Below are 10,235 nucleotides of genomic sequence, written 5' to 3' on the forward strand. Positions count from 1 at the left end.
GTCAAGTCCAAAGAAATGAGAGAATGTCAATGTTGCTTGAGTAGAGTAACCAAAGAGAAAAGCATCAAGAAGACATGAGAGAGGAAGGAGAAGCTTGTTCATGCAATTCCTTTTAGGATATGAGGACATGGGAAAGAGTTTGGCTTTTATTCTAATGGTTGTTAGAAATATGGGAGTGTATTAGTATTATATAGCTGCTATAACAAATTATCACAGATTCTTAAAACAATGCAAATTTATTATCTTAATAGTTCTTGAGATCAGAAGTCTGCAGTGAGTTTCACTGGACTAAAATCAAGATACCAGGAAGTCTGTGATCCTTTCTGAAGTCTCTTTGGGAGAATCTATTTCCTTGCCTTTTCCAGTTTCTAGAGGCCACCTGTGTTCCTTGCCTAGGGCTGCTGCTTCCACCTTCAAAGCCAGTAGGGTAGCATCTTCAAATATCTCTCGGACTCGGACTCTTCCTTCTCTCACATATGATTACCTTGGACGCACTCCAATAATGCAGGAAAATCTCCTCATCTCAAGGTCAGCTGATTAGCAACTGTCCTTGTTATTTAATCGTGGACTTGCTACAACTAATTAAGTAAGATTTGCCTTTAAATGTGATCTTTCTTACATATTTTGTTATGTATTTCTAACCTGGTAAAAAGTAGGTATAGTTATGCAGTTATGCACATAGCTGTATCATATCATGAAAAGATAAACTCAGTAAAGGCATTTTGAATGTCCTTGTTCTAAAGTTTTCTAGACAAAACTGTATGTATTATTATTATACAATATCATATGTATTATTATTCTACACATATCATCCTTTATAAGGTTATAATCTATATTGAGATTTTTTATAGACTATCTTTCTTCAATTCTTTTTGTTTAGAGAGAGAGAGAAGGAGAGCATGAGGGTGGGTGCAGGGCAGAGAGGCAGAGGGAGAGAGAGAGAATCTTAAGCTCAGTATGGAGCCTGACATGGGGCACAATCTTACAACCCGAGATCATGACCTGAGCTGAAATCAGGAGTTGGATGCTTAACTGACTGAACCACCCAGGTGCTCCTATCTTTCTTGAATTCTTAGTGGTCAGTTAGAAGAAGTTATGAGAAAATTGTTTCATTCTAGTTTGTATAAATTTATTTCACTAAAAAGAAGCTTAGATACAGGTGAAAAAGAAAAAAAGGAATTTTTTTCTAATGACTACCAGAATGTGGAACATTATAAACAATGCCATCAAATTTTCAATGAAAAAATATCAATTAGACTCTCCTTAACCAGTTTTATTTAGTCTTGCCTAATTAATTTTTGTCACATCAGAACTTGAGCTAGCAATCTGCTTGCAGGAAGTCATCAGCTCCTGGACCAAAGATGTTTTGAAAATCCTGATGGAGTTCTCTTATACTCTCTGGCAGCTATTTGCTTATATGCTGGAAATACTGTAAACATAAATCTATTTATTTCAGTACCAAGTGTTAACAATAGCTAATACAATCTTTACTGAGACAATCATTTTGGTGCTTCCTCTAAAAAACATAGTTTATTGGGGTGCGTAGGTGGTGCAGTTGGTTAAGCATCTGACTCTGGGTTTCAGCTCAGGTCGTGATCAAGCCCCTCCTTGGGCTCCATGTTCAGCACACAGTCTGCTTGGGATTCTCTCTCTTCCTCTCCCTTTGCCTCTCCTGCTCATGCTCTCTCTCTCTCTCTGAAATAAATAAATCTTTAAAAAAATAGTTTCTTTTCTACAGTTTATATAGCATGTCCTTTAGGTCAGTGTGTATATGGAGGGGGGTAAAAGGGACCACTTGATGACAATAAGACTGAATAGTCTTGATTAATTTTATAACAGTCACAAAAATATGAGCACTAAGGAGACTAGAATTGCCTGTTTGGGCATAATTCAAAATTCCTTAGAGAGAATCAAGAGAATGATCACCCTGAGTATGCAAACATATTATGAACGCTGATGGCATTGAAAAACCTGCAAAGCCTCTGAGCCATCTAGTAAAATGTGTGTTATATGTGCCACCAGCTGAGAAGGGTATTATAAATGTGGAAACAAAATCTTTAAAGAATCAATTTGTTCTAGTAACCTGTGCCAGGCTTTGCACAAGAACACGGGAATGCTTCAGTTCATCCTAAAAGCACGTATGACTGTGGAAACATGTTCATATTGATAATATCTTACTTGTACATAATTGACCCGGACAAGGCTCAGCTTCTTGTTGATTTGACAGCTCTTCTCATGCTGTTAGTTTGACAAATAGACACACAATGGTGTTGATCTGATTAACATAGAGAGAATACCAGACCTACCTAATTATTTCTAGCCACTTCTCTCTTAGAAAGTAAATGGGAAAAAAATGCTATTCCACAAGACAGTGACGGTTTAAACGACATCTAAACAGTTTTATAATTCTCAATTTGGGAAAGGCAATGAGAGGACTTTGGCCATTATATCAGATATGAGCCTAAGTTATAGGTAAATGATTATAGTCTTCATTACTGTTGATCAGAGTGACACTATATTAAAATAACATAGCAGAAGATAACATAATAAAGTAACTTTGGTTCTTTCAGAAGTGAAAAAGTTTTATTGTTTATTATCAAATTTTTTTTTAAAGTATGATGAAAAAACTTAAGATCTCAGGTGAGAGAATTCTACTGAGATAAGGAAACTGTTCCCTGGGTAGAATACAGAGAATAATTTATTATCTTTTTTTAAAAAAAGATTAAATCCTTCAAGACCAATTTTGAATTAACAGTCTTCTACTTTTTATCACAACAGATCTTTATCTAATGATTTGACTTTCACCATTAGCTTTAAAATACTAACTTATCAGCATAAGAGGGTACATATAATTTATTGGATTTTCCACTTTAATTATAAGGATTACTCATGCATTAATACTAACCCAGTCTTTTTCTTTTTAAGACTTATTTATTTATTTGAAATACAGAGAGAGTACATACACATGCAGATGTGGGGAGGGGCAGAAGGAGAGAATGTCAAGCAGACTCTCAGCTGAGCACAAAGCCCAACGTGGGGCTTGATCCCATGACCCATGAGATCATGACCTGAGCTGAACCAAGGGTCTGACACTTAACCGACAGAGCCACCCAGGCACCCCCTAACCCAAAGTCTTAAAATCAATTAAGGATAGTGGAAATTATATTTATTTATTTATTTTTGGGAATTAGATTTAAATTGATCCTTCAGAGCAACACAATCAAAATTGATATCAAATGTGTGTCAGATACCTTTTACAATTTTATCAAGATAGAGTAAGTGTAGTAAGTTAGTTCACATAATTTGCCACACTGTCTCCCGTTCACAAGTTTTCTTTTAAAAGACATCAATATGATAATGCAACTTAGTTTAATACATATGTTTATATTCCTATAACCTTACATAACTTATGAAAATAATAACAATCTTTCCCATAAACCTAGCATAAGAAATTTAGCAAACTCTAAATAACTACATTTGTCATACAATAATTATATTCAGGTGTTACACAAAATATGCTTGCTGTGATAGCATGCGAAAATGGCCAGAAATTCTTCTACTCCTATATGCGCCCTGCCTTTTGTAATGTGACTTTGCAGCTCTATCCATTAAGAGTTGGAATCCATTCTTCCAAACCTTGAATATGGGCTTGGTCATGGGACTTGCTTTCAGCAAATGGATATTATCAAAGGTGACATAAGATGAGGCTGGAAAAACATTGCACCAGAATTTCTCTTGCTGCCTTTGGGTATACTGCCATAACTGAATGAGTCCATGTTAATGTGCTGGATGATGAGAGACACGTGCCAAAGTCATCCCCATCACCCTAGCTTGTAATATCAAACCAACTGCCAGATACGTGAATTAGGCTATGTAAAAACTTCTAGCACTAGACAGCTAGGCCAGAGAAGAAGAACAAGTCAGGCAAACTACAGAATCATAAAAAATAACAAATATTTATTTTTTAAAGCAAATTTTTATGTCACATAGCAAAAGCTAACATACAAAAACTGGTACCTGAAAGTAGGTATTACCATAATAAAACCTAAAATAAATGATACTGGCTTTGAATTCAGGCTGTCGATGAAAGCAACTTTTCATAAGGGCTGGAAAAATGGTGAACAAGGTTAGGTCACAGTGGGACATTTGGCAAAACTTTCATCTGCAGGAACTTGGATGATAGAAAATGTACCAGAAGAAGTTGTGGTTCTATTTAAGGACATTTTTGGACAGAATGCTAAAAGTGTCAATTGACTTCTTTTAGCTGAACTTAGTAAAATATGGAAAACAAGATGAGCTAAAAAATGAACTGTTTTGTTTTTAAGAATTTAGAAGAAATGAAAAGTCATCCAGGACTTGCTATGTTAAGAAACAAAATTGTGTTTTGTCTTCAGTCTCTCAAGCTGTTAAAAATTCACGAGGTAGGAAATAGCCTTAAGTGGAAAGATAAAATCAAGGGTGTGGATAGAAGGCCCTTTGTAATAATTTCTAAAAGTAATAAGTTAAACAAAAGAGACCTCAGGAAAATGCAATAAACTCCTAATACTTCTAAGGACATTTTTTTTCCCCCCAAGCAGCCTGACACATAAAAAGCAGAGAGAGGTCTATCTTGAAAAGAATTAGATGTAAATTTTAGGAGTGGAGAATTTTAGGAATGACAGAGTTGTGAATGAGGTTTATGGGTAATCCATGAAGTTTTTAAGACCATTATACTAAAAAAAGAACTGCCAGTTTGGGCTAAAAGAGATTGCAATAATTCAAAAAGAGTAAGATTTCTAGGCTCATAACATTCTATGGATAGAAATCGGAATGAGGGGACGCCTGGGTGGCTCAGTAGGTTAAGCATCTGCCGTCAGCTCAGGTAATGATCCCAGGGACCTGGGATGGAGTCCTGTGTCAGGCTCTCTGCTCAGCAGGGAGTCTGCTCTTCCCTCTGCCTGCCACTCCCCCTGCTTGTGCTCTCTCTATCTCTCTGACAAATAAATAAATGAAATCTTAAAAAGAAAAATCAGAATGAGAATCATGACCATTTCATGTGTAAAGATACAGAAATCCAGATGTGGAGCCAAGAGTCGCAGAGAATAGTGGACAAGAAAAATCACTCTCAAGCAGAAGTGGACTCTAACCACAGCACATTCCCAGACCCAGACTAGGGGAATCTTTTAATGTGTGTCTGGATGGATTTCAGAATTGGTACAAACCAATGACTGCTCTGTGCCTCCCATTCCTCTCATTTTTGATTAGAGGCAACTATTGTGGTTATTTTGTTCCCACCTCACTTTTTTATATTAGGTTAATTGGCAGCAGACAATTTATGTTTTTGGTTCACAGTTGTCTGGGTGAAGAGCACATGCATCCAGTGAGTTGCATCCATATGTAGCCTAGAAGCAGATCATGAGAACCTGGACTTCAAGCCAGATGCCATAAATGGGAGTAACTTTTGGCATTTGGGAAGGGTGAACATATTTTACACATAGGAAGAATAAATTTGTGGTCAGAAGTCAGTCTGGGGTAGATTATAAAAATTGCTGCAAATGTTTCATCTGTTTAACATATCCCTACAATTTAATTTTATTGGTCCTCCATCAAGAGGTAGAGTTTATTTCTTTAAAAAAAAATTTTTTTTATTTTAGAATTAGAGAAAGAACACGAGTGGGGGGAGGGGCTCAATTCCAGGACCCTGAGATCATGACCTAAGCTGAAACCAAGAGTTGGATGCTTAACTGACTGAAGCACCCAGGTGCCCCTAGAGTTTATTTTTTGAATCCAGTTCTTGAATCTCTGCTTGGTAATATGACTTGCTTTTGGCCAAATGAGATGTTAACAAATATGACAGAAGCAGAAGTTCTAAAGGACTTGCATATTGGAACTTGCTCCTATTTGCTGTATTTGAACCTTTGCAATTAACACCATGTGACCAAGTCCAGGTTACTCTGTTGGATGGTGATAGCCAAATCATCTCCATCACCCCAGGTAACATTTTTGAGCCAACTGGCTGAGGCCATCTGACACCATCCAGCTTTAGCTGAGAGTCCACATAAAACAAACAAAACAAAACAAAACAAAAATCTGCTTAGCTAATTCATTATTTCGTATGAAATAATAAAATTATTGTTTGAAACCACTAACTTTTGAGGTGGTTTGTAATCCATTAATAGCTAACTGATAGACTACATTACTTATTGTGAAAAGATCAAAAGGACGATGCACAGTTCCTTTAAACCAAAATTAACAAGCTAATCGAATTCATTGAAAGAGTTACCTAGATTAAAAAGAATGTTAACAGTTGAGGATACTTACAATTTCTCTGTATTTATTTAGCAAATATTAAATATTTCAAAGAAGCTTTCACTAGCCCATTTAATGATTATAAGTTATTAGCTTAATGGTTATTTAAAAGTAATATTTCATGTCTAGAAATCAACCTTCAGCATCACAGTTTGACTTTTCTTGAACTTGGAGAGGATTCTTTTTCTTTAAGGAACAGCATATTTAAAGCATAAAAATCCAGGTTTTACTTATCTCCTTTAAATTTAAGAGCTCATATAATTTATTAATGCCTTCCTCAGGAAGGCAAAGGTATACAAATTTGTTTCCTCAGGAAATACTTAACATACAATGAAAGAACCTTATCACACTTTTGATCATGCTAGGGAACTTTTGTGTTACCTCTTCCCTCCAGAATATGTCCTTTTTCTTAGTTTTACTTGGATATTGAGACCGGATGAGACTGTATAAGCTCGTGAACTGTGGGGTATGGAGTTTATGTTTAAAGAATATTTCTACCTATTTTTTCCATATAAAAGAGAGGAAATTATAGACTTTTACAGATATCCTAACAGAAGATCATGAAGCTTCACTTAAGCCAGCAGATCATTCCCATTCCATCTACCTTCTGATGTCAACACACTTTTCAGGCTGCTTCAAATAAGTGTTGAAATCAAAGCAAGACCCCCTGTTCTCTAAGCCATGCCAAATCTGCTTCTATTTCTTTAATTATTTATAAACGTTTCCATTCTTTTCACAACAGAACTGTTTTTTTTTTTTAAGATCTTATTTTTAGGTAATCTCTACACCCAACATGGGGCTTGAACTCACAACTCTGAGATCAAGAGTTGCATGCCACCCAGATGCCCCAACAATAAAACTGGTTTAATTAGGTATTCCTATATTACATAAAAATGAGGTTTTTGTATTCTATAAACCTTTAAGAATACTTCCAAAATAAAATGAGATTTGGTCAACAAAGTACAATTAGGGACCTTGGATTGTTTGAAACTAAAGCCCTTCCTTCTGTAAAGATGAAAGAGAAACTTTTCTTAGTAACAAGCAACAACATACAGAAGTGGTAATATTTGACAACGATAGGTGGTTATAGAAAGGCAGAGAGAAGTAGGAACCAAAAATGATTCCCATATTCTTCACTTTAGCAACTTAGAGGAAATTTTTGCTGTTATTTATGGGAAGGGAAAATGAAGGAGGAAAAAATTTAAGGGATGAGGGGGATGAAAACTCAGTTACATTTTAAATGCTTGTGATACATCCAAATAGAGATATCAAGTAGGGAGATGGATATATGAAGTCTGGATCTCAGGAGAAAGTTCAGGGCTGGATATATAAATTTGGAAGAGTTAATAGCTAACAGAAGAGATAAGATCATTCAGGGAGAGAGTTTAAGGAGAGACCACAATGAGGCTTAAAACTGAGCCCTAGGAAATAATTTGACAGAAACCCACAGAAGGCCAGTATTTGGAAACTCCTATATTTTTATTTAGGACACTGATGTACTCAAAGGAATTCTATGGGAGATGAGAAATATGTACTAGGATCAGTCAACAATGACATGTTTATCACAATAGAGAAAAACAAAAAAGAAGATTTACCTGTCTAAGCTGGAAAAAAAATTGAGTAAATTATGAATGTCCTTATGATATAATTCAATTAAGGGTGTAAAAAAATCTCAGTATAGTAGAATTATTTAGCATAGAAAATTGTTGATAACAGTAATAAGAAGAAGCAGACTATAAAATATGTATAATATAATACTATTTAAAATTAAATATAAACACAAAATAAAAAAAGAGTAGAAGTACATATCAAAATTTTGTATGGTTATTCCTTGACAGTGTGAATATAGCTATTTCTGTGCTTTTTTCCCCTTTGTTTTGTAGTAAAGTTTTACACATTGAGTATAATCATGGTTGAAAAAAAAGTTATCTGAAGCATTAAAATGGAAAATAATAATCACATACTAAACAATAGTAACAAAGGATAGGTAGGTGGAAATTTTTGTAGAAATAGCATTATAATTGTTGGGTGCTTAGTTTTTGCTGAGTGCTATGCTCTGCTAAGTGTTTTATGTGGATTATCTCATGTAATTCTTATAAAAATCATATAAGATGGGACTACTATTACCTTTTTGAATTTTAAAAATAATTCATTAAGATTTTATTCTTAAAACAGTAAAATTGAGAAGCAAGGGCAAAAATGAACTATTGGGATTTCATCAAGATAAAAATCTTTTGCACAGCAAAAGAAACAGTAAACAAAACCAAAAGACAACTGACAGAATGGGAAAAAATATTTGCAAATGACATATCAGATAAAGGGCTAGTATCCAAAATCTATAAAGAACTTATCAAACTCAACACCCAAAGAACAAAATCCAATCAAGAAATGGGCAGAAGACATGAACAGACATTTTTCCAAAGAAGACATCCAAATGGCCAACAGACACATGAAAAAGTGCTCACCATCGCTCGGCATCAGGGAAATCCAAATCAAAACCTCAACGAGATCACCTCACACCAGTCAGAATGGTTAAAATTAACAAGCCAAGAAACGACAGATGTTGGCGGGGATGCGGAGAAAGGGGAACCCTCCTACACTGTTGGTGGGAATGCAAGCTGGTGCAACCACTCTGGAAAACAGTATGGAGGTTCCTCAAACAGTTGAAAATAGAGCTACCATACGATCCAGCAATTGCACTACTGGGTTTTTACCCCAAAGATACAAATGTAGGGATCCAAAGGGGTACGTGCACCCCAATGTTTATAGCAGCAATGTCCACAATAGCCAAACTGTGGAAAGAGCCAAGATGTCCATCGACAGATGAATGGATAAAGAAGAGGTGGTATATATACACAATGGAATATTATGCAGCCATCAAAAGGAATGAGATCTTGCCATTTGCAACGACGTGGATGGAACTGGAGGGTGTTATGCTGAGTGAAATAAGTCAATCAGAGAAAGACATGTATCATATGACCTCACTGATATGAGGAATTCTTAATCTCGGGAACAAACTGAGGGTTGCTGGAGTGGTTGGGGGTGGGAGGGATGGGGTGGCTGGGTGATAGACACTGGGGAGGGTATGTGCTATGGTGAGCACTGTGAATTGTGCAAGACTGTTGAATCACAGATCTGTACTTCTGAAACAAATAACACAACATATTTTAAGAAAAAAGAAAAAGAAGAAGATAGCAGGAGAGGAAGAATGAAGGGGAGTAAGTCAGAGGGGGAGACGAACCAGGAGAGATGATGGACTCTGAAAAACAAACTGAGGTTTCTGGAGGGGAGGAGGGTGGGGGGATGGGTTAGCCTGGTGATGGGTATTGAGGAGGGCACATTCTGCATGGAGCACTGGGTGTTATGAACAAACAATGAATCATGGAACACTACACCAAAACAAATTATGTAATATATGGTGATTAACATAACAATAAAAAATTAAAAAAAAACTAGCTGTGTCTACAGCAGAATCCAAGTAAGCATCCATGTAAGAATAATGACTTATTTAACAGATCAGTATTTACTTGTAAGCTTCATTTTTTTACCTTAATCATATAGCACTGGGTGTTATATGCAACTAATGAATCAATGAACACTACATCAAAAACTAATGATGTACTATATGTTGGCTAATTGAATTTAAATTAAAAAATCATAACTATAATCTCATATACAAAAATATATTTGTGGGTATGGATTAACATGATGAAAACAATTTTTTGAGGACGATGAGAGTATAGAAGTTACCTCAGAGATAATCTGATCTAACAGCTTCATTTTATAGATCAGAACGTTCAGCCCAAAGAGAAAATTCTGGCTGATAATAGCACCAGAAATAGAAATGCCCCATGCTGGAGCTCTTTTCTTCAGCTGACCTTAAAGTGTGATCTAGGGATCCATGAGACCTTTGACAGGATCCACAAGGTCAAGACTCATTCCATAAT

The sequence above is a fragment of the Callorhinus ursinus genome, unplaced genomic scaffold (genome assembly GCF_003265705.2).
Source record: "Callorhinus ursinus isolate GAN/ISIS: 27379988/994484 unplaced genomic scaffold, GSC_fseal_2.0 scaffold1, whole genome shotgun sequence".
NCBI classification, from domain to species: Eukaryota; Metazoa; Chordata; class Mammalia; order Carnivora; family Otariidae; genus Callorhinus; species Callorhinus ursinus.